This window comes from Panthera uncia, chromosome D4 (genome assembly GCF_023721935.1).
Source record: "Panthera uncia isolate 11264 chromosome D4, Puncia_PCG_1.0, whole genome shotgun sequence".
Lineage (NCBI taxonomy): Eukaryota > Metazoa > Chordata > Mammalia > Carnivora > Felidae > Panthera > Panthera uncia.
The window spans coordinates 78,226,876-78,252,842 of record NC_064807.1 but is presented as its reverse complement, the minus strand read 5'-3'; the positions used below and the strand labels follow the sequence as shown (position 1 = coordinate 78,252,842).

Below are 25,967 nucleotides of genomic sequence, written 5' to 3'. Positions count from 1 at the left end.
AAGGTTAGCTCAGGTGCTTGCAGCACAGCGGGGCCTGTAGGTGGAGGCCCGGCCCCCCTCCTCCCCGGCCCTAGCCCCCCTAATCCAACCCTTCTTGGTTCCCTGGAAGACCAGCAGGGTGAGGGAGGAAGCCCTTCTCCAGCGATGCCCCGCTGCCGGGACGAGCTCCGACCGAGAGGGGAGCGAGAAGGACCCAGATGCCCGGGATCCCCAAGACGTCCGGGGCCGTGGCCGCCCCCCTCCCTTACCTGCTGCGGAGGCGCTGGCGACGACGGCTGCAGGGTCCAGCTGTGCTCAGCTGGTTCCGGGCGGCGGAGCGGGGGCCGTGCGCCCGTTCGGACGCGGTGGGCAGGGCGCGGGCGGGAGCCGCCCTCGGGGCGGGGCGGCGGGGCCGAGGCGGGGTGGGGGGTGGGGGGTTGGGAGTGGGGGAGGAGCGCCGGCCCCCCGACGCAGGCAGCTGGGCGGACGGCGACGCCGGCTGCAGACTTGCATTCGTCCCGGGCGGTCTGCACTACTTTGCCAAACCCCCTCGCTACATCCGCGCGAGGAAGACAACCGCACCCCGCCTTCCCGGGAATAAACGGAGTTTCGGGGCACCGCGGGGAGATCTCCAGGAGGTTGGGGGTCGTCGGGGGCCGGGGGGGAAGAGACCCAGAGTAGTAGCTCCTGGGCTGGGCTGGGGCCAAAGAGCTCGGCTGGGATGGGCGGCGCGCCTTGCTCAGCTGGGATCAACCAGGCAGATTTCAGCTTCTGGGAGTGCCGACTTCAGGAGGCAAAGCCCCCTGCAGGAGAGCCTGAGATGGGCCACCAGCAAAAGCAGGGAGGTGTGCAAGCAGCTGCTAGACCCACTGAAAGAAAGGAGAACGTTTCCCAACTTCATTCAGAATGAAAGAACAAGAAATGCCAAGTGCATCCCTGTCCTTCAAACAGAACCTTCAAAAAGAATCTTGAGGGGCTTTGGAACCAAAAGGCCTTGTTTGGAACTGCCGACACTCAGCAGGCCTGTAACTTTGGGCAAGTGACAGCAACATTATTGAAGTGTCCCTTCGTCCCTTGTGAAATGGATATGATTGCCTCCTCGTGGGGCTGTTGGGAAGACGCAGGGAAAGAAAGACTGAGCACAAGGGCAGGTACTGTGGCTTCTCCACAAATGGTCGTTCTTATCAGTGTGAGGGCAGACACTCTTTTCCGTGATCGAGAACATCCTCGTTGTCAAAAAGATGAGTGCGAGGTCACTTTTGAACAAATGTTAATGTTTTCTTCTCCTCAGCAGCTTCTCACGTGGATTTGAGAGACAGGCGTGTGTGATGGCACAGGGCACAGGGCGGCCTTCCCTTCCAACAGGCCCGCTGCGAACGTGGGTTCTCAGGCCTCTTGCCTGAGTTGCCCTGTGCCTCCAAGTGGGAGGACTCCCACACCAGGAAACCGGACCAGACGACTCAAGATGTCCATTGCCAGCCTAGGGGCTGGGGGCGGCCCCATGTTCAGCTGGGTCAAACCTCCCTCTGACACAAGGGAAAATGTACCAAGTCAGTACCTGCCAGGTTCTGGGGATCAGAGCAGGAAGAGCTGGTGTTTAAGTAGCAGAGAAGGCAAGAACACCATACTCACTTCCTGGTTGTTGTTTTTTTTGTTTTTGTTTTTTTTTTGTTTTTTTTTCTGGTTTTTCCACGGAGTGGCAGCCAGGGAAGCCCCAGGCCCTGGGGAATCCCGGCTCAGCTCTTCCTTCCCCACTCCCTTCTGCAACTCTAGTAATTACAGGAACCATTCCTTGAACACCTCAGGCCATGTTCTGGGCTTCCCTTGTGCTCCCGACTTTCATCCTCAGCTCCCCACCCACATCCCCCCCCAGGTAGGTGTTACCTTGTCCAACTTTCAGATGAGGAGGCCAAGGCACGGAGAGGGTTAAGTAGCTCTCCCAAGTTCACACAAGTAACAACAGACATACCTAAGTCCTTGACCCCTCTCCTTTATCCAATGTCCTCTGCCCTCTCCACTTTCTCTAAGGACTGAAGCAGGGTGCCCACCCCAAAGAGGAGCTCACCCCCTCTCTCCGCCACTCTCCGCTTTTTTCAGAGGCTGCCTGTGGCCGCCTGTGCGCCGGGTGGGGAGAAAGGCAGAGACCCACGATTCAGCTCTGAGCTCTTTGATTATAATCCCTCTCATACACATGCCTTGGGTTTATCCAACATATCATTTTCAACCCTAGCAGCTTCTCTCCAGCAAAGAAAGGCAAACCTCTGAATCTGTGTCTCCATAGAACTGGAGAATATTGGATTGAGATGCAGGAAACATCTGGGAACATCTGGACCAGGCTCTCACTTTAGAAATGGGGAAACTGAGGCCAGTGGAGTACAGGCTTTTCACACACAACCCTGGGATTGCTCCACTTACTGGAGAGACACGTGAGCATAAGCTGCTGCCAGAAAGAATTAAAAATAATGGTGATGAGGACAACGATGGTAACTTCTACTGGAGGGACAAGCAAGTTCCTAGTGCTTTGCTTTGCATACATCAACACGTGTGTTTCACAGCTGGGCAGGATAGATCTTGGCCTGACCTTTTAGTCAGGGCCAAGTTGGCCTCGCGTGGGTGCTAAGAAGTCTCCTCTGTGTTGGTATCTTCTCATTTCTCTCTAGACTTCTGTTTGTACTCCTCTCCCCACTGGCTCCCCACCGCCTACAGGCATCAGTAAGACCTTTTCTGCCCTGGACCCTCACCTTCAGAGTGAATGGCTTCTCGTTCTTGACAATATGGACCCCCTCTCATGGTGGAAGTTGGATGTATCCAGGAGACCTACCTCCCCCCACCCAGGAGTGAGGATGGGGGAAACAAAGGCCATACACAGGCTACACGGTAATTTGGAGGTGTTGCTCCCCTTTGTGAGAATGCCTCTCCCCACCCACAGGAGTGGCCCTCCCTTGGCACCTGTGTTTGTACCATAAACCCCACCCCACCCCACACACAGTTGACAGTATTAGGAGTAGACACAAGAACCAAACAGGACTATCAGAATTTGGAATTAAAGTTTGGGTTATGATGATTATGTTTAATTAACTGGGCCTGTGGGAACCGGCCATCTCTGAAGGCCAAGACCACCATTTTGAGGGGACCATCTTCCACAGAGAAAGCCAGTGAGACCCTCATTAAATGGCTTGATGGATGTGGGTAAATCGGTGTGGAGAAACTCAGAGAGGAGAAGGCTGGGCTGGCCGGGGAAGACTTGGGGATCTACTGGGGCTCTTTTGGATACAGAGCTCTCCTGAAGCTGGCCTCAGAAAAATAAGTTATTAGGACAAGCATTTATTGAGCATCGAATGCCTTACAGCAGGTTCCTAGAAGCAGAGCATAAGATCAGGATTTTGTGCAGAAGATTAATTGAAGAGATGCTCTTAGGTGATCCTGCAATGTCCCAAGGAGCCTTGGGACAGGGATGCAGCTGGGCCTTGGGGTCAGGCCAGATGCAGGCCCGAGTACAAAGGCTACCTGGAAAGGGCTTTGGCTCCATTGTCCAACTCTGCCCATCTATTTTCCGTTCTGCCTCAAAACGGACAAGCATCTCTGCTTTCCAAACAAAATGGCTTTTACCAGCAGGGAACCGGAATCTTTGTTTGTGGCCCACATGCTAACTTGGGTCAGATGCCTACCCTTTATCCAGTTGACTCTAGCCACAGAGACAGGGTCATATTGCACAAACCTGGCTGCTCCCACTATAACCTGTAGATGGAGAGAAAGGAGGAGGGAAACCAGGCAGAGAAGACAGTGTCGCTGGGCAGGAGGATTCAGTTGGCCTTGAAAGGATAGAAAGAATAAGATTGGAGGTGAGGAATGGGCTGGAATCTTCTGCTCTGGGCACAGAATAAGCAAAGGTGTGGAGGCCAGAGGAAGACAGGCCTGGAAGATGGGTGGGAGTCTGGGCGCCTTCAGTGATGTGCTAGAACTGGCTTCAATCAGCTCACAAGAGCTGCCGGTAAATTTCCAGGAATTTTGACAGCTGGTTGTTAAACACAGCCTGTCCACAGCTACACACAGCTGGCCCTATGACAGTGGGATAATACAAACTAAAACTGTAATTATAACTGCCACATTTTGAGTGCTTCCTGGCCATGTGATCATGCCAATTTATTACATCAATTAAGCCTTACAACTACCTCCAAGTTAGGTATAGTCTTCAAGTTTTCAAATACGTAAACAGGCTCAGAAAAGTAACCTGCTTATGTTTCCACAGCTGGGCGAGTGATAGAACTGGAATCCAAATCCAGGTATGTCTCCAAAGCCCAGGTTCTTTTTTTTTTTTTTTTAACTTTTTTTTTTTTTTGTTTTTTTTTTTTTTTTTGTGAGAGACAGAGACAGCATGAGTGGGAGAGGGGCAGGGAGGGAGAGAGACCCAGAATCTGAAGCAGATTCCAGGCTCTGAGCTATCAGCACAGAGCCTGATGCGGGGCTCAAACTCACGAGCCGCGAGATCATGACCTGAGCCGAAGTCGGACGCTCAACCGACTGAGCCACCCAGGTACCCCAAGCCCGGGTTCTTTCTATAGCCAAGGTGAAGGGAGTCAGGGGGTAGGTGAGGCTTCTCCCAGGCCTCTCATTGAGGATCAGGGATTACTTAATTTCATCTTGACAGTGTTAGGGCCTGATGTTGGGCCCTTCCCTGTCCACTTCCTATAATGCTTTATAACAACTCACTATTTATTTATATGGAAGGTATTTGGAGTTGTTTAAGAAACGTAAACCTATTTTAAGAAAGATTATAAACTGCTGTGCTTTAGAAATAAGAATTCATAAAGCCCCTAATGTGCACACACCAAAAAAAAAAAAAATCTTTGAGGCAGTGCTATTTTTATATTCTTTTATGTACCCACAGAAGCAGTGCATGGTCTGTGTTTTTTCCTTACTTATTATTTACTTACCGCTTTTCTGAGTACTAGTTATGTGCCGAGCCCTGCGCTTATGGCTAAGGGCATGGAGATGAATCAGCCATAGACTCAACCCTTGCAGGGCCTGTGGCCAAGGAAACTGACAATTACACTAGGCTGTTATAAAGACTAAGACAGAGAAAGCTTGGGAGGGGATGGAATGAGGCTGAGGGACACAGACAGGGTCCAAGAAGGCTTGCAAAGAAGCAGATGAGCCAGGCCTTGGAGGACACTTCTCTGGGCCTCAGTTCCTTCATCTGGTAACTGTGTCCACCTCCAAGAGTTGTGGGAAAATGAAATTACCCATGTCGACTGCTCACTGCATAGAAAGGGCTCTGTAAACAGTAGCTGGTATCATTAGGGGAACCCCACAGGTAAAGGCATGGAGGTCCTTAAGATGAGTGAGCGTGTGCTAGAATGTCTGGAATACAGGGGACATGAACTGAGCACTGGAAGATGAAGCCAGGCAGCAGGAGGACAGCAGTATTCATAGGGGCCTGTTCTAGGCATTCTATCCTTCAAATCTGACAGCAAGTTCCCCGGACTGAAACTATACTCACTCCCAGATCAGAGACGGGGAAACGGAGGCTCAGAGAGGTGACGTCACTTGTTTATGGTGCACAGCTGGGAGATGGCACAGATGGAACGAGAACTGAGATTTCACTCCAAGGCCACCATCTCCCGCGTGGGACCGACAGCGTGCCAGCCCGGAAGGCATGGGGCCGCTGGGAAGTTGTCGAAGGCTCTCGTGCAGGAGACTGACACTGTTGGAGCCGGCTCAAGAAGAAGTTTCCACGGAAGGGGACAAGGGCCCGCTGGCCCCACAGCCCGTGCCTGCCAGGGATTTAGCAGGAAGAGCTGGCTTTTGTTCTAGATGAATCGGCCCAGCTGTTTCTGAAAGCCCAGCCCCACTCTTCTGGGCTCAGCGGACCAGAAGGCATTCAACTGTCCCCGCAGGTCACCAGTGGGGTGGGAGAGTGCAGTACTTTGTCCACTGGACTGCACCGTTTACAGAGAGTTATATTATCACAACACGGAACAATGGGCTTTTTTTTTTTTTTTTTAATAATGTTGTGCTGCATCTTGGGTAGCAAGTTGTAGTGGAAACACAATCAGGACAGCAAAGCATTGCCCTCTTTGGAATTTGGAGAAACGAAAATAAATAAATAAACACGTACATACATACCACTTAGAATAGCTGATTGGATTAAGGTTTTAGTCAAAAGTTGTTCTGGGTCCTCCACTCGGCTCCTCTTCCTTTCCTTTCTCCCAGTGCTTCTCTTTTTCTTCCCCCATCCCTCTCTTCCTCCCTCTCCTCTTCCCCTTTCTCACCACGGATGCTGCATTAGCAGCACTTTGCTGGAGTCCAAATAGACTCGCCTGGGGGAATTAGGATACCTGAGTTCACACCCTGTCCCGCCTCTTTCTTGCAGGATGATCCAGGGCAAGCCACTCACTTCTCAGAGCCTCCATTATGCCATCTGCAAACTGGGACAGTAGAAGTACCCACCTCTAGGCGGTGTTATAGCTGGCTCACAAAACCAGGCATTTTTTAGCCCCTGCTTCTGCTGCACTGGCCCCAGGGAGAGCCAGAGGACATCTGTCTCATAAGATCTAGCAAACTGTCCTTCACCAGTTAGTCTTTAGGTCAAGCCACTGTAGCTTGTCTTACCTTATGGCTGCAATTTGTACGAATGTCTTCAGATGCTCACAGTGAAATGCAATCATTTCAATTCTTTTTCTTTTTTTAAAAAAGTGTTTTTTTTAACATTTATTTGTTTTTGAGAGAGAGAGTGGGAGCGGGAGAGGGCCAGAAAGAGGGAGACAGAGGATCTGAAGCAGGCTCTGCACAATGAGTACAGAGCCTGATGCAGGGCTTGAGCTCTTGAACAGTGAGATCATGACCTGAGCTGAAATCAAGAGTCGGCAGCTTAACTGACTGAACCACCTTGTTTTTCAAATCAAAGCCACAGACTTGAGAAACCCAATGCCTGATGAACAAGAAGCTCAAAGTTTCCCTGATCGGGCTTTTCTTTTCTTCTTTGTTCCCAAACTCCAAGGCTGACGCGCCCCAGCACGGAGAGGGTCAGCCCACACCCACAGCAAGCTGGCAACCTGGAGTTTTGCTTTTTCCCTGGTGCACAGTCTTGCCGTTTTAGCCCCAACCTCAGACAGATGCCCCTCAGACCCAGGTCCCTGGGCAGGTGCCAGGGGCCTCCATGAGCAGTCCAGCTCCCTCACTGCTTAGCCCAGACGCTGCACTCAAGTTTCTGACATGGCCATTCTCCAGGGTCCTGGCCTGCCAGTCTCCACCTCACAATTTGTCTGCATATCCGCCCTCAAGGACTCCAAATCTCCCTCTTTTTTTGGTCTCCAAGTGCCTCCCATGTCCCCCTTCAGAGATGAGGGAGCAACCTTCAGGCAGTAAAAGGTGAATTATCCCAAGACTTTAAAGTTCCTCTTTCTCTAGAGATGAAAAAAGGAAAAAAAAAAAGCCAGTTAAATGTTCAGCAAGCAACCTATGACACCTCTCTCAAAATATACATGGCGTAAAATACAATCAGCCTCATTTTATGGAACCCGTGAGAAGCTACGGGAAGCTTATGTGTGAAGGGCCATGGCTCAACAGGCTTTGCATTTTATCACCATCCAGATAAGTTCCAAGCTGCTTCAGCCTGGCACTGGTGGCCACACATGATCTGGCCTTGCTTTATCTCTCCAGCTCTATCTCATCCCCTCCCACCTGTCACTGAATCACCTGCTGCTCTCCCAGCAGATCCTACTCTCTGTCACCTTGACACCTCCACGCGCTTGTACCCCAGTTCGCTCTTGGGATGGCCCATCTCGACCTTTGCCCTTGTTTAATCCTTCCCTATATGTTCAGGTTCAGTTTCGGGGGAAGCTCCTTTGCAAAGCCTTCCATGACTGCTCCAGGTTATTTCATATTAGCTGCCCTTCCCTGCTCCCACAGTTCCCTGTGATGCGTCCATCACAGCACTAACTAGAAAATAATGCAGAAATAGGTTCCCCTGTCCTGTTATTCTTCATCCAAGGACCCTGCTTAATCCCCTTATAAATGATGGTTATTTGTAATGATTTAGTCACTGGTTTGTTTACTGTTCGCACCCCCCCCCCCCCGGCCACTAGACTGTGAGCTCCCTGAAGGCAGGGCCAGATTGTTCATTCTCTACTGCCTATGAAAGTGCCCAGCACAGCAACCTGGACAGAACAGACCCTCAATACGCACTTACTGGATTGAACTGAAATGGCACTTACCACACTGTGTTACAATCATCTGTTTATGTTTCTAGTGCTACCAGCGAATCCCTCGTGGGCAGGGGCCAAATCTCATTGGCCGTTTGCTCTTAGTGCCCAGCACAGAACTTGGCACACAATAGATCAGTAAATGTGGAATGAGTGAATGAATGAGTGAAATGACTTGTAAAAAACTAACATGAAGGCGGGATGAACAAATGATCAAATAAAGGAATTCCAAACAACCTTTCTGAAACAACCATTTGACAGCTGTTACTTTCACTGTTTGAAATAAATATAAGGCTCCTCTCTTGATTCTGTTCACTGGTACTGTTGGAAAAAAATTATAATGGAGTCGGTCAAGGCTAACCTTTAAAAAACAATCACCACAGAAATCCAATGACTGGAGTAGCCTCTTAATGAATAGGCAAGACATTGATATCAATTTACAGTAATTAGTAAGGCTAAGATACCCTCTTAAAATGTCTGCTTCCTTAACCTTCCAGATTTGTATCAAATATCACCACTTAGTTTTTCCAAGTTTCATATTTTAAAACAACTTTATTCCCTGTAACAACAGTGATGTGTGTGTGTGTATAAAGGGAAACTACTGTTTCTTCTCTACGACTCACACAGAAATTTACTTCTGAAACCAAATGTGAGGGTTTTTTTTCCCCCACACTGACCGATTCTGTGATGCCAGTAGGGTATCCTACAATTCAGTTCTGTTCTGACACTGTGTATCTGGAGACAGCATCAAAGCCCCCCACAGGTTAAGGTTCGGTTCCACAAAGCTGTCTGCACCCCACTTTGGATGCCAATCGCAAGCGGATACCTCCAGGACTTCTGACCCACCAGGCTATAAATCAAGGCTTCCCATCACCCCCTTCTCAGGTTCGATAACTTGCTAGAACAGCTCACAGAACTCAGGAAAACAATGGATTTACTCGGTTACCAGTGTATTATAAAGGATACAACTCAGGGACAGCAGGTGGAGGCATGCAAGGAGCAGAGTGTGGAGGAAAGAGCGAGGAGCCGTGCCCTCCAGAGGCACTAACCTCCCAACGCCTCTCTGTGTTCGGCAAACTGTAAGCACTCTGAACCCCACAGCTCAGGGATTTTTATGGAGGCCTTATCGTGTGGGCACCATCAATTATTAACTCAGTCTCGGTCCTTCTCCCCTTCCCAGGGGATGGGGGATTTGGGCTGAAAGTTCAAGCTTCTAATCATGGCTTGGTCTTTCTGGTGACCAGAACCATCTGAAGCTCTCCAGGAACCCCCACAAGGGTCTCCTCAGTAGAACAATAGATGCTCCTATCGACCAGGAAATTCCAAGGGATTCGGGAGCCCTGTGTCAGAAACTAGGGTCAAAGACCAAATATTAGAACAAAAGATGTTCCCAGCACCTTTATCGCTTAGGAAATTACAAAGGTTTTCAGATCTCTGTCTAGGAGCCAGGGACAAAGACCAAAATATATATTACTTACTGTATCCCCAAATCACAGCATTTGTTCCATAATATATACATATTTAAGTGCTCATGGCATTACAAATACAGTAACTATTTAAATGTTTTCAACATGGTCTTTAAAGGAAAGTAGTCATATTTCCCCAACTTTCCTAAAGTCAGAGCATAGCAACTGATATAGGACTGACAACAATCAGAAACTTAAACCCAGGACGTCCTAGAATCTTCTGGATGGGAAGTCAGCACACCCACAAGTATTTCCATTTTTACATAGCTGTGATCACCACATCTAAACAATCACACACACAGCTTTCCCCCACCCCCTCGTATCATGTAGCAAACATTTTTCCCTGTTGCGATATATTCTTTATATTTCCTCTGAAAAAAATCATATCATCTCCTGAGCCTCACCCATAACCAACTGTAATCACTTCCTCTCCAATGACACCTCCCCAGGGCTCTCAACAGTTCAGCAGGCTAATAGGAGGAGGCTCTCTAGTCGGGGGAGAGGAACGTTCTGGAGTCACACACCTCCATGGAACCCTGGCCCTGACACTTCCTTGTTATGCCACCTTCAGCAGGCTACTTGTTATCTTTGATCTCAGTTTTCTCAGCTGTAAATTGGAAATAATAGTGCCTTATGTAGAGAGCTGGTGTAAGGATTAAATGTTTTAAAAAAAATTTTTTTTTAATGTTTATTTTTGAGAGAGAGAACGAGTGCAAGCGGGGGAGGGACAGAGAGAGAGGGAGTCAGAGAATCCCAAGCAGCCTCCTGGGTGTCAGCACAAAGCCCGACGTGGGGCTCAAACTCACAAACCGTGAGATCATTACCTGAGCTGAAGTCAGATGCTCAACCGACTGAGCCACCCAGGTGCCCCTCTATCTATATGTTTAAGTGAAAAAAAGAAGGTGCAAATCAACATGTATGGAATGCCAGCATGGGTGTGTGAAGAGTAATAAAGAAGAGAGAGAAGAGATATATGGGTCTGCTTGCACTTGTATAAAATACTTTGTAAGGTTACATCAGAAACTGGTAACACGGGTTGCCTCTGGGGACAGTTCTGGTGGCTGGTAGATGGGGCAGAGAGATTTTTCTGTGTATACCCTTTGTTGCCTTTGAATTTTAAACCATGTAAATGTATCATCCATTCAAAGTAATAACAACAACAGAAAGAAAACACAAGTTGTGAGACACAAAAATATTGCTATATATGCTTTTTGCCAGAGATAGAAGAACTCACCTCCTGCAGAAAATTGCTTGCATGTTGGGAAAAAGCTTTCTCAGGTCTCAGGACCTCCTGGCTGTGCAAACCAAAGCCTGGAGCCCAGTCTGGAGGGAAAAGGTTAAAACCATCCAATAGTAAAGGATGACCTCTCTGGGTGAAGAGGTAGCTCTGATTTGAAGCAATTCTTTACCCAAGGAAACTGGAGTTTGGGGCACTGGGAATTGGGGGAAAGAAAAGGAAAGAGGAGGGACTTAATAAGAACAGGAGATAAGAATGGTCCTCCAGGGCTGAGACAGCTCCCCATGATGGCACAAGGCTGAAGGCCTTTAGGACCAGTGACTCCGGTTTTAGGGGGACCCAAATCTTGCTACTGTGGATGTGGCAGGATGTGAAGCCTCAAACTGGTTTAAAACCAAGACAGTGTATAGTTGACCTTTTCTTTGCCCAGAACTATTTTCTCTCACTTATTCTGCAGCTTGAGTGTTGAATCTTCCCTATCCTTAAGAAAAGGGGAATCTTTTCTTTCTCTTTCTTGGTCTGTTTGTATTAATTGCTGAGGATCCAGACTCTAGATTTACTAGGTCACCAAGTCTTCTGCTAAAGAACTAGAGAACAGGAACTAGAATAGAGAAAGAAGGAAGTACTGTGGAGGAGACCAAAAGAAGAAAGAAAGATTTTTCTCTAAACCAGAAGGGCAGAGGGTTGGAGGTGAGCAAAGTGATGGGGAGGTTTGCCATAAGGACCAAACTGGTCTGAGAGCTGATCTGGGGCAGTTTACCAAAAGGGAAGAGGACCCAAAGCTCAACTGAGGCAGGTGAATGGAACTAGCAAAGAAGGCTTCAAGGGACACTGTTTGAGCATCGAGGAACAGAGCGAGAGTGGAGGCATTGCCTCAGATTGCTCAACCATGACCAGAGGGAGAACCTCAAGGTGCTTGTACCAAGTTAGCCTATACACATTGTTCCTTTGTGGGCAGCTGGTGGATGGGTCACTCTGTTAGCATCAGTAACTCACTGGATGCCTGCCCAGTTGGAGAGATGCCCACCCATACCATATGATGTCAGCCCGAACCTGCTCCATTTATCCAGGTGACAGATACCTACATAATGCCCCAGGACAAAACCTATAAGCCCAAAGCAAGGAATGAGACCCTGGACTCAGTGGTGTGGTGACAAGAAAGCTCTGGGCATCTATACTCAGGTGGGGGGAGGGGGGAAGGATAAAAGTGGGAGCTGAACTGGATGATCTCCATCCCTCCTGAGATGGGACAGTGACACTGTGGGTTTCACATGGATAGGGGCCATGTGGATAGCAGCAGATCTGATGGTGCTACTCACTAGCTTATAGCCTTCTAAAGGCTGCTTTCTACCTCTAGGGTTCTCAGCCTGGGGAGTCAGGATAGGCTAACTTGGGCTGCAGTAACAAATTAACCCCAAATCACAATGACTTCACACGATAGAAGTTTATTTCTTGCTCATGGTACATGTCCCACACATGTGCTCTGCATAATCATTTGAGAACCTAGACCAACAGAGAGGCCACCACTTGGGACATGCAGCCTCCTCCGGTCACTGTGGCAACACAGGGAACTAAGGGAAAACTTGCTTTTTTTATACTTGAGCCCAGAACTGACATGTGTGACCTCCATTTACAGCCCATTGGTGAACCTAGTCATGTGGTTCCCTCCAAGGGCAAGAAGGCTGGGAAATGTGGGGAGGAAATGAGTATCTGTGGAGCGGTGAACATCTCTGTCATACATAGCATTCAAGACTCTCTTTGTGACCTATTCCCAGGACTGCCCCCAGCCTCATTTCCTGACACTATCTTATGAATCTTCCCAACTCATAATCCATCTGTGGTGGCAGGAATTTTCTCTCAGCTCCTCGGTTATGTCCTTGAACCAGGGCACCCCCATGCCTTTGCTTACTATGCTGGTTCCTGAACATGAAATGCCCCTTTTCTATCTTTCTCATCTGCCAACATTCTACTTCTCCTTTTAAGCTCAGCTCAGAGGTTACCTTCTCCATTCCTGATCCCTCAGGAATACAGTTAATTGACGCTTTTCAGTTCTGCCACATCTATATTCATATACTTCCATTAGCACTTAGGATCCATGGGACTGACTTCCTGGCATGTTTCACAGTGCCTGGTACATCATGGGCACTAGACAAATATTTGTTGAATAAATGCTTTGCGTTTAGAACTTTTCAGACAATAATTTAATTGTATGTCTTTCTCCACACCCATCCACCCACCCCCAATAGGTTGTGAACTCTGGATGATACAGACTAAACCTTATTTATCTCCACTCCTCCATTATCTATCAACACTGGGAAATTTTCTAGTAAATGTTTTGGGGAGAATTGACCAATCTGTCCTATACTTAATTTTGAATAATGAATTAAGAAATGATTACAGATGGGTCTTTTAAAAAGGAACATTGGCTATACGTATGCTATCCTTCAATTAAAAAGTTTACTCTAAAAAACAAACAACAGTGATGAGCAAAAAAGGGAAGTAGTTAGAGAGTAAAGTGTACAAACACAAAGGCACTTCCAGAAGATTTGATCATTGTAATAGTGTCTGTAGACAAAAATCCTAAAGTCCCTTTGGGTGCAGTTAACATTGCCTGGAGCTAGCTCGAGCCAAAGGGAAGCCAAGGGTGGAAACCTGTGGACTTCAGGATCAGGGGGAAGCAGGTCTCCAAGTGCTGGGAGAATACACACAGCCCTCTCTTCCTTTGTCTCTGTTTCTCTCCAGGCATATGCTTCATTATTCTCACTCACTGAAAACCAGCATTTTCTCCTTCTCAGAAAACCACCACTTGAACCATCAACCAACAGGTACCTAGTTGCCAACTCCTTTCCAGAAAGCAGCAGCTGGCTTCTTTGATGCAATTTCAACACCCTGGAGAAAGACTCTAATTGGCCCAGCATGAGCACGTGCCCACCTGGCCTGATCACGGGTGACCTCGGTGGAAAGCTCCCCCCACCCCGCCCCCACCGCATACTGGGGCTCTTTCTCACCCTGACCTTCTTCATGGAGGAACCAGGCACCACAAAATAGGGCCTGGGAAGAAAAGGCCACTGCTGCCCACCTAAAACCAGGAAAAAGGGAGAACCATTCTTGAGAAACTTGTCCAGACAGTGATAGCATATAAATATATCTTCTGAAAAGAACAAATGATAAAGACACAGAATTTCGGAAAGAACTAAAATGGCAGAGGCCGCTTCATAGTTACTGCATCTCCTAAATCTCTTGTGACATAGCCCCCCTACTCCCGTCTTCATCGCCTCAGATCTTACCTTATCATCTTTGGTCTGAACTGTTGCAACCGCCTCTTAATTGGTCTCCGAGCCTCCTGGTTTCACTTCGTCCTCCAAATCGTCCACCCAATCAGGGCTTCCAAATGATCTTTCTTTAAACAGCGTGTAATCCTGTCATTTCCCTGCTTAAAAACTTCCCAGCACAGCCTTCAAGGCCCTCCTTGGCCCAGCGGCACCTTCACTTGCTCTCCTTCCCCGGACGCCTGCACTTCTCCCCCATGGCCTCCTCACCAGCACTCAGTGCTTTTATATCTTCTCAAGCATTTACTCTCTCTGTTCCCTCTGCCCAGGGTGCCCTTCCCATTTCCATTACCTCTCCCTGGTGATGCTACTTACCCTTCAAGGTCCAGTTAAATATCTTCCCTCCCTCTGTGGTGACACCACATTGTGTCTATTTTTAGCTCTGGAGACATCTGTCTCCTCTGCTCTCTTTCAAAGCACTCACTCCATCTCATTTATCTTCAAATCCCCAGTTCTAACCCTAGGGCCTAAGTCCTAGTAGGAATCCAGAGATCCTCACGGAAGGATGTAGGGAGAGAGGGAGGGAGAAGCAGGGAGAGGGAAGGGAAAAGGGAAGGGGAGGAAAGGGAAGGGAGGAGGGAGGGAGGGAGTGGGATGGAAGGGAGGAAGGAAGGAAGGGGAAGAAAGGATTAAGGAAAAACCAAGGACTTGAAGTTACACTTGCTTTCTCCCCTATCTGTCAGCAGCTTGGACAGGTTATGGCACTTCTCTGAGACTCCGTTTCCTCCTTTATAAAATAACATCTATCCTACCAACTCAAGGGCCTGTTGGAGACCAAATCAAGAAAAGAATGTGGAAGCGCTTTATGTTATTTCTATGCAAAAATTCATTATTATTAACTGGCCATCGTGTAGTATTTGTTCTCCTAACTACCCGAACACTGCAGTCTTAGTGAACCGCCTTTGTTGGTCTGGGCTCCCTTGCAGGGGCAGGAGTCAGGGGGGCAGTGAGGTAGATTTAGTTACACTTTCTCATTGCCAGAATCTTGTGAAGGTCGAGCGGTGCTGACACTGAGATTCTTTAGGATCACAGTGTAAGGAGTGAGTAAACTTGATAACGTTATTCAATTTGGGATACTTTTTTGTACTCCTTAAATCTTGGGGCCTCCTGATTTTGATGAAGAGCAAGGAGTTATCGACAACCGTTAGCCATTACTAGTGATGTCAGAAGATGTCTTCTTACTTCTCATGCAAGGCTCTGGATGAGTTTCATTGGAGAGTGGCTTCAGCGGGAGGCTGCCGTGGGAGGGGATGAAAAACTGCTTCAGTTTGCAACTACTTATCCATGTGAATCAGGATTTTCTCAATACCATGTAACCGAAATAGAAGGTGGGAGGGATGGGATTAGAAGCTGCACGGATGGAAGATTGCAGCTGTCGTGCTGCACTTGTCTAGTAGACCAGGTGCGGCCTGTTTAGGTCTCATGGCATGGTAAGAAATAGAACAATGTGGGACAAATGTTGGGCAGTGGTGCGGCAAGGGTTCTCTCACGTGGGAGTAAATGGATGCTCGAGTGCTGGCACAGCCTTTGCCCCGAGGGTTGGCCTGGGCACCTCTGGCCTGGCTGCTTCCTAACCCCTTAGGGACTATACTGACCACTGAACTTGAGCTTGCCTCTTTGAGGACTGAGGGGCAGCAGGGAGCCAAGTCTCCTCACCTGTATCCTTGTCCCACGCATGGCTTCTGCACCGCTCATTTGCTTTTCCCAAAATAAAGCCTGTCCAAGTCATCATTCTCACCCATCTCTGAACCCACTCTAAACTTTGTGATCTGGCCTGACTCAGCCAGATATCTTTCGTCTGTCTGCCCAGTTGCTTCCCACCCCCGCATCTCGGGGAATTGTTCTTCCCACCCACTCCATTCACATGAATACCACAGAAACCATCAGATCAGTCATTGTGCACACACCTTGGACCCTGACCATGACTAACCTAGAAGTAGGCCCTTGCCCTTGGATAGGACAGCCCCAGCTTCTAGACTGATCAATCCCTTCCTCCAGAATTTTTGGAACAGGGTCCAGAGGACAAAAATCAGCCTCTGTCTGGATGACTGAACTTAGGTGTGTAAAACCAGAAACTATGGATGCGCATATGTTCTGTGACGTTGACTGGAAAATGAAGAATGCTGGTCTGCAACAAGATAGAGCAGTGAGATATGAGATGGAGAAAGAATACTGCCAGACTTTACATTTTGAACTATGTTTCTTACGACTCTCAGTGGTATTTCTGTACTAGAATTCCAGGAGACAGCCCTGAATGCCCAGAATAAATCTCCAAATCTTGCCTAAGCTAAGCTAATGTGTCTATTAGTTGCAACCAAAGAAGAAATCTCATGTACATACACTGCAAAAAATTTCAATATTTGTATCCATCAAAAATACCTCATTTCCTCACTAACTAGCTTTATAATTAGCCAGTTTAACAAGTGTGAACTTACACAAATGAAATATCTATCAATTTGGATGCTTCTGACTTCAGGCTTGTATGCTTATGGTCACAAGATGGCTGCAGCAGCTCCAAGCATCACATCCTCACACATATTCACACTTTTTCATATAAATTTTTTTACAAATACTCTACTATAGTATGAAAAAAATTGAATCACTTAAGAATAGAAAGAGTTGTATAATGACTCCAACATACTCATCAGCCAGCTCTCACAGCTATCACAGCACAGTCACCCTGTATCATCTACACATTCACATGCCTTTTCCCTCCTTTCAGATTATTTCAAGGCAAATCCTAGACATTGCATTACTTCTTCTGTAAATACCTCAGAATATATGCCTAAAAGATACAAGTTCCTTTTTAAAAAGTAATCACAATATCATGATCACAGCTAAAAATATTGACAATCATTTCCCAGTGCCATCAAATCTGCAAAAGGGCTCCTTTTCCCTGATTGTCTTCAAAATGTGTTATTTTTATTATGTTGAGTGAAATAAGTCAGTCAGAGAAGGATAGTTATCATATGTTTTCACTCATATGTGGATCTTGAGAAACTTGACAGAAGGCCATGGGGGAAAAAATAATTACGAACAGAGAGGGAGGGAGGCAAACGGTAAGAGACTCTTACATACAGAGAACAAACTGAGGGTGGATGGGGGGGGGGCGGTGCGAGAGAGGGAAAGTGGGTGATGGGCATTGAGGAGGGCACCTGTTGGAATGAGCACTGGGGTGTTATATGTAAGCCAATTTGACAATAAAGTATATTCATAAAAATTAAAAAAAAAACCCAAATGTGTTATTTTGTTAATTCTTTTTAGTTGTTATAGCAAGGAAATATATATTATTTTCCAAAGATAAAAGGTATGGGATGTTCATACTGATAATTCCAACTGAAATGCAGAACTATAGTTTTCACTCAGCCTCATCAATCCTAATCTGTATCTCTAAGTCAAATGTCTCAGTTTTGAAGGACACGGATGTAATTACTTACTTTTAATCCCATAACATGTACGTCTTTCCATCTTTGGATATATCCCTTTAGGGATGGTGATTTAAAGTCCCTCAGTGGTGCCTCGGTGGCTTGGTCAGTTAAGCGTCCGACTTCGGCTCAGGTCACGATCCCACCATTACTGGGTTCGAGCCCCGCATCAGGCTCCAGGCTGAGAATGCGGAGCCTGCTTAGGATTCTCTTGCTCTCCCTCTCTCTCTGCCCCTCCCCTACTCACGCTTTCTCTCTCTCTCTCTCAAAATAAATAAATAAACTAAAAAAAAAAGTCACTCAAAGTCATTCTGTGTGGTTATGTCATCCACTGAATGTGCAAAGGAGGATCATCTTTATTTCATTTTACTTTCAATTTCTAAGGATTGTTTTTGTTAATTTAATTTTGTTTATAATTTATATAAAATACTTACAGGGCTCCATAGTTAAATCTACAAAACAAGGTTTTAAAAGTCTGGATTCTACCTTATCCTCTCTAGTCTCTCTCTCTGCTATTGTAGTGTTTTATTAAATTTTTATAGCTTCTTCTTTTATTTGTAGTTAAATGATTACATACTCTGTACCTTATTTTCTACATTTCTCATTTTATTAAAAATATATCCTGGAGGGGTGTCTGAGTGGCTCAGTCGGTGAAGCATCCAGCTTCGGCTCAGGTCATGATGTCACGGTTCATGGGTTCGAGCCCTGCATCAGGCTCTGCGCTGACAGCTCAGAACCTAGAACCTGCTTCAGATTTCTGTCTCCCACTCTCTCTGCCCCTCCCCTGCTCACACTCTGTGTCTCTCAAAAATGAATAAACATTAAAAAACATATAAAATACATTATATATATGTTATATATATGTTTATATATGTATATGTATATACATAAATATATATGTATGTGTGTATATATATACACACACACATATATATAATATGTATATATATAATACCCTGGACATCACACCATAATCATAGAGAATTTTCTTACTCCTTGGTACAGCTCCATAATACTCCATTTGGGGGAGGTACCACAGTTTATTCAATTAGTCTTCTATTGATGGGCTTTTGGATTGTTTTCAGTCTCTCGCACTTACAAACAGAGCTGCACGGATAGCCTTGTATGAACATCTTTTCACATTTTTGCTGGGGCATCCCTGTGATAGATTTCTAGAAGTGGGATTGCTTTATCGCTATGCAACCTGTCAGAACGATTAAAATTAGGAGAGAAACAATGACAATACCAAATGCTGATGAGGATATGGAGCACCTGGAACTCTCATACATCACTAACAGGAGTACAAAAGCATAGCTGCTTTGAAAAACACTTTGGGGGGCGCCTGGGTGGCTCGGTCAGTTAAGCGTCCGACTTCGGCTCAGGTCACGATCTCACGGTCCGTGAGTTCGAGCCCCGCGTCGGGCTCTGTGCTGACAGCTCAGAGCCTGGAGCCTGTTTCAGATTCTGTGTCTCCCTCTCTCTCTGCCCCTCCCCTGTTCATGCTCTGTCTCTGTCTCAAAAATAAATAAACGTTAAAAAAAAATTTTTAAAAAAAAAAGAAAAACACTTTGGCAGTCCCTTATGAAGTTTCATATACATTTCTAATACAACCCAGCAGTTTCTTTCCTATACATTTACTCAAGAGAAACGAAAATTTATATTCGCACAAACCATGTCAATATCTGAACATTTATAGAGGCTTTACTCATAACTGCCGAATATTGGAAACAACTCAAGTGTCTTTCACCTGATGGGTAAATTGTAATACATCTCTACAGCTGAATGCCACCCAGCAATAAAAAGAACAAACTACTGATACATCACAACATGGATGTATTTCCAATGCATTATTTTAAGAGAAAGAAGCCAGGTTTAAAAAGCTACATACTCCGTGATTCCATTTATATGACGTTCTCTAAAAGGCAATACTATAGGGACAGAGAGTAGATCAGTGATTGCCAGGAGCTGAGGCCAGGGGATGGTTTGACCACGAAGGGGCACCACATAGGAATTTCTTAGGTTGATGGAACTGCTGTACATTTTGTCTGTGGTGGTAATTGCGTAGTTATGTGTTTGTCAAAGCTCAGAACTCTACACTCTAAAGAGTTAATTTTATATGTAAACCATACCTCAATAAACCTGACTTTAAAAACAGTGCACAGGTAACTTTGTTAATTGCTGCCCAAATCCCGTTTATGGTAGAATGATTAATGGCTCCGCAGATATTTGTGTCCTAATTCCAGAAATCTGTGGATGTCACCTTACAAGGCAAACAGGATTTTGCAGATGCACTAGGAATCTCGAGATAAGGAGAGAATCCTGGCTGATGCAGGTAAGCCCTAAATGCAGTCCTAAGTATCCTTATAAGAGAGGCAGAGGGAGGTTTTACCCTGGCGAAGGCCGCATGAAGACAGCAGAGAGAGATCTGCTACATTCCTGGCCGTGAAGATGGAGGAAGGGGCGATGTCTCAAGGAATTCAAGGAATGAAGCTCCAGAAGGTGGAAAAGACAAGGAAAGAGAATCCTACCCCCCCCCCCCCCCCCCGACCCTCCAGAGGGAGCAGAGCACCTGTCAACGCCTTAGTTTCAGCCCAGCGAGACTTCTGACTCCCAGAACTCTTAAGAGGATAAATTGTGTTGTTTAAAGTCACCAAGTTTGTGGTAATTTGTTACCATAGCAATTGGAAACTAATACACCCTCCACAGGGATTACACTACACCAAAAGCGTAGGGGTGTCCTTCATTTAAGAATGAGGAAAACTTTCCTGGAAGCCCCAGGACAGGCATCCCCTCATATCTCATTGGCCCAAATTGTGTCACGTGGCCATTCTCAAACCAATTATTGGCAAGAATAGTCAACCTTCCTCCTACTCCTCGGCCTGAGGCTGCACCATTCTCTCCTGACCCACACAGCTGCCTGATCCTGACCAATATCAGGGTTCTGCCCTCAGAGAAGTAGAGGGCTGTAGCTTTGGATTGGCCACCAATAGTGCCTACCTCAAAAGTTATTTGCAGAAGGGGCACAGTCAGTGGAGCATCTGACTCTTGATCTTGGGGTTGTGAGTTCGAGCCCCACATTTGGTGTAGAGATTACTTAAAAATAAAATCTTGGGGCCCCTGGGTGGCTTAGTCAGTTGGGCATCCAACTCTTGATCTCAGCTCAGGTCTTGATCTCATGGTCATGAGTTTGGGCCCTGCATTAGGCCCTGAGCTGGGCATGAAGGCTTCATAACATAACATAACATAACATAACATAACATAACATAACATAACATAACACATAAAATAACAAACATCTTTTAAAAAATTATTTGCAGAAAAAGAAAACCCCTCAGTTAAATACACGTTTTATAAGAATTTAAAAATCTAGTTAGGCACCTGGGTGGCTCAGTCGGGTAAATGTCCAACTCTTGACTTCAGCTCAGGTCATGATCTCATGAGATCATGAGAGCGAGCCCTGCATTATGCTCTTCGCTGACAGCGTGGAGCCTGCTTGGGATTCTTTCTCTCCCTCTCTCTCTGCCCCTCCTCTCCTCGTGTGTGTGCACATGCATGCACTCTCTCTCTCTGTCCTTCAAAATAAATAGACATGAAAACAAATTAAATAAAAAATAAAAATAAAAATCTAGTTAGAGTAGACTCTCTGAGGGGCCATCAGCTGCAGCCTCCCAACCAGGGCCTTCCTCTGTCCAAGACCATATGGCTTTGCCCTCCTCTCTCCCCTTTTTTCAGAGGAGGCAAGGCTGAGCTAAGCTCTAGTAGTGAGTCACCAAGGTTATATAAGGCCCTGTGAACACAGCCTGTCTTCCAGAAGAATGTCCCACTTGCAATACTAACTCAAGTCCTATTAAGGGAATCTTCTGTTTTCTCCCTGTTTTAGCTTTGCTCTGACATATTATCCTAGACTTTCACAGCTGCACAGGCCCTTAGAGGTAATAATAATAAAATTTATATTTATTAATTTATATGTATTATTAACATTATGGCAAGTACAAGAGATACCACTTATCAAGCATTTACCATGCTTCAGGCACTTTGTATTTATTATCACATTTAATTCTCGAGTCTTCTTGGTGAAGTAAATATTATCATCCCCATCTGATAGATTTTGAAACCCAGGAAAAGAAAGGGTGACTTATCTAAGGTACATGCTGGCACCAGGGTTCAAACTGAGATCTGTAAAGACTCCAAAGTTTTTTTTCTCTCAAACCCCATGAAGTCCAAAACCTTCCATTCTACCAATGGGAAATGAACTCGGGATGGAGGGATGGAGAAGAGGGGGCCACTGGGAGGCATAAACATCTTGTTGGCTCACAGGACCCATGAGCGGCCAAGGGAACACTTGCTCCCTCTAGCACAACAGCAACGCCCATTAGCTTTTCTCTCCCCTCCATGGAAATCAGCATTTATGAATCATCATGTAACTGAGTTTAAGAAGAGAAAAGGTGTTTGGTTTTTTGCAAAACAGAGGAGTTGTGATTTTTGCACTTACCCAACATTGTTGGGGGAATAAAAAAAAAAAAAATCACAGTTATAACACGAAGAGTGCCTTACAGTTTATAAAACTCTTTCAAATACTTTCTTTCACGTGATCCTTACTACAGCTCTGTGAAGCAGGAAAATATAATTATTGCACTTCACAGATGAGGAAAATAAGATGCCAAAAGGTTATATATATACTTGCTCAAAGTCTCACAGATCATTCAGTGGTAGAGTCAGAATCAAAACTTGGGCCCTGTTCCTTGGGAGGAAGCTTGTTGGCAATGAGGGCCTGACATTTTCCTAGGAATTTTAGACTCTCGTTTTCAAGTTTAAAAACGTAATTAAGATTTTGATTGGCTGAGGTGATTTTTTTTTTTAGCTGAGATTTTTACACTGCATAAATCAACTTAGTGAGAAATGACATCTTTATAATCTCAAGTCTTCCCATCCTTCATTTTTTATGCCTGAAAGTAGAATCCAGTGTCTTTTTTTTTTTTTTTCTTAACAGAGAACCCTTTGCACTTTTGATGAGTTTTTCCTTTACAAACTGCCTTGGTAGCTGATTTGAATAACGGTTTCGGTTCTGTTATGCCTTTTTTCAAATTGATTTGTATTATATGGTTTTTATTTCCATTTAGTAACTTGATACTTGGTTGAACATTCTTGTTGTTTCCAAGAACTTTTCTTGATCTTGTCAGGGTAGAGCTATTCCACTTGCAAATTATTAAAAACAAAAAACAAAAACCTGTTCTCCTGACTCCACCACAAATGCTCCTTTTACCACGTGACACTGCATTTTTCCACAGCCCTGCATTTTCCAGATGACTAAATGGCTCCTTTAAGTGCCAATATACTTAGAAATGTAACTGCCTGAGCTGAAATATCTTTCTCAAATGAATTACAATGTGTAGCAAACAGCTGTGGTTTTTTGCCTGCACAACACATCCTTCCCCCCATCTCTGATAGAAGCTGCCCTTCTCTTTCTTTTGGGGAACTGCCCCTCCCACAGGGATCATGGCAGGACTGTCTATCACTGGATCCAATTCACAAACCCCTAAAGAGTCCCTGGTTCCACCACAGGCTGACCCAACTGACTCTTCCAGGCATTTGTGTCTTGAGAGAAGGGGCACTTGGCCAGAAGGACACTGGAGTGGAGTCATCTGGAAGGCAGGCCCTAAAGAGACATCCCTGTGTTTTTTCCTGGAGCTGCCCAGATTTCTACTGTTCCCAAAGCCTGCTTGTTCAAATTCTCCTTCGGTTCCAGGAGCTACCCAATACCCTTCCAATACATTCTCTTTGTTTTCTTAGGTGTGCTTCTGTTACAAATGATACAGATATCGGTGTCCAAAGGTCGGTTGCAGACAATTTTTCCTGTTATGGGTTGAATTGTGTGCTCTGAGCCCTCCCACCAAAAAAAAAAAGATATGTTGAAGTCTAACCCTAGTACCTTCAAAAGTAATCTTATTTGGAAATAGGGTATCAAAGAGGCAATCAAGTTAAAATAAGGTCATAGGGTAAGCCCTAATCCAATGACTGGTTCCTAAAAAAGAGGAAATTGAGAGAGTGGGGCATCTAGCTTGTGAGCAGGCACCTTCGTTTCATGCGCGACCAAAGAGCAATTTAAAAATGGGTGATGTTAGATTGCCTGGGTGGCTTAGTTGGTTGGGCATCAGACTTTTGCTCAGGTCATGATCTTGGTTCATGAGTTCAAGCCTCACATTGGGCTCTGTGCTGACAGCTCAGAGCCTGAAGCCTGCTTTGGATTCTGTGTCTCCCTCTCTTTCCCTGCCCTTCTCCCACTCGCACTTCATCTCTCTCTCAAAAATAAATAAATATAAAAAAAATTTTTTTAATTAAAAAAAAAATGGGTGACGTTAAAGCAGGGCAAGATTTTTGTTCAGAAGTGTGCCCAGCGCCATGATGCGGAAAAGGGAGGCAAGCACAAGACTGGGCCAAATGGAAGGCAGGTCAAACCCCTGGATTTTCTTACATGGATGCCAACCAGAACAAAGGCACCTCCTGGGGAGAGGAGACACTGATGGAGTATTTGGAGAATCCCAAGAAGTACATCCCTGAAACAAAAATGATCTTTGCTGGCATTAAGAAGGCAAGGGAAAGAGCAGACTAGATAGCTTATCTCAAAAAAGCTACTAAGGAGTAATAGTTAGCCTTTGCCTTATTGATTACAGAACAAAAATGTCTCATGACTTGTTTAAATTGATCTCATACACAGAATTCACATCATGAATGCCTGACAGAATATTTCTTTTGGACAGTCCTGATTTAAATAATATTGGCTTGTGGTTACATGCATATAATCAGCTTTTTGAACTTTTTTTTTTTTTTTAATTTTTTTTTCAACGTTTTTTATTTATTTTTGGGACAGAGAGAGACAGAGCATGAACGGGGGAGGGTCAGAGAGAGAGGGAGACACAGAATCGGAAACAGGCTCCAGGCTCCGAGCCATCAGCCCAGAGCCTGACGCGGGGCTCGAACTCACGGACGGCGAGATCGTGACCTGGCTGAAGTCGGATGCTTAACCGACTGCGCCACCCAGGTGCCCCAGCTTTTTGAACTTTGACAGTAATTCTGGTTCAGCAAGTGCTATCATTGTTTTCCCCTTTGAAAAATATGATTGGAATTGATTAGTAATGTTCAGCTTTTGACAGAGATGGTAAATGCCATCTCTAAACTTACAGGAGATTGGTTTTATATTTAGATTATATGACTGGTTATATTAATATATTTAAATACTGAGGAAATCCCTTCACTGTCTCAGAACAGCAAGACTCAGATGTATTTCAAGTTATGTTTGTTAGCCTGTTAAAGGCAAGATAGCTGGCAATGTCCACTTAACCTTTTTGGTCTTAACTATGCCAATTTAATTAAAATCTCCTGCATTTCATAGGCAATGCTGTAGGGGAAAAAAATTTAATTAATTAATTAAATAAAATCTCCTGCATTTAAAATGTTGCTTTTTGCTTAATGAAAGACATTGTAGTGTGGTTTATGTGTAATATTAAATAAAGAATATTTAACATTTCTCAAAAAAAAAAAAGAGGAAGTTAGGACACATATAAAAGGAAGACAATGTAGAGACACATAGAGAAAAGGCCATACCAAGACAGAGAATTGGAGTGATGCACCTATCTACAAAACAAAACAAACAAACAAACAAAAATAACCTCCTGAAAGTGACCAGAAGTTAGGAAAGAGACATGAAAAACAGTTCTTTCCCTGCACCTTTAGAGGGAGTGTGCCAGTCAACAGGGTGGATTTCAGAGTTCTGGCCTCCAGAATGTGAGACAATATGTTTCTCTTGTTTTAAGCCACTGAGTTTGTGGTACTTTGTTCTGGCAGCCCGTGGAAACTAATACCGAGCCTCAAGGAAATATGGACTATTTCGAATGATGTATAGCAGATTGCTAGCTGTTCACCAAAATGCTTCTCCCCTCTTTTGCCTACAAGTAGCCTTGTGGCCAGGCATAAGCCTGTCCCACTAGATCATTTCTGCCAGCTTCCCTTGTGGTCAGGGTGGCCACGTATCTGACTTCTCCCCGGCAGAAAGATAAGTGAGAGTGACGCTGGCCACTCCTGGGTCTGAGTTCTAAGATATCCAGCAAGACTCCTCCACTCTTGTCTCCTTTATTGCCAATTAGAACCCAGATGCGAGGGCTTCATCTGTGCAGAAGAAAACCCTGTGATGCCACGAAGATTGTCCAGCAAAGGAGGAGAGGTCGCTGTTGCTCTGGATCACTCACCTCAAGGGAAAGCAGGCCACTCTAGTTTGTCTTTTTTTTTTTTTTTAGGCATTTTTGTCATTTTTTTAAACTTTTTTTTAAAGT

General features: G+C 45.5%; 1 protein-coding gene and 1 pseudogene across 1 annotated transcript in view; one reads left to right on the top strand and one right to left on the bottom strand.

The window, feature by feature from the left end:
* Positions 1–351, bottom strand: part of GSN (gelsolin) — a 53,772-nt gene extending 53,421 nt beyond the window's left edge. The window contains exon 1 of the mRNA XM_049637461.1: positions 249–351. The gene's annotated coding sequence lies outside the window, so the exon portion shown is untranslated. The remainder of the gene's footprint in view (positions 1–248) is intronic.
* On the top strand, positions 198–24,283 carry LOC125922302 (cytochrome c-like; annotated as a pseudogene).
* The last annotated feature ends 1,684 nt before the right edge of the window (positions 24,284–25,967 follow it).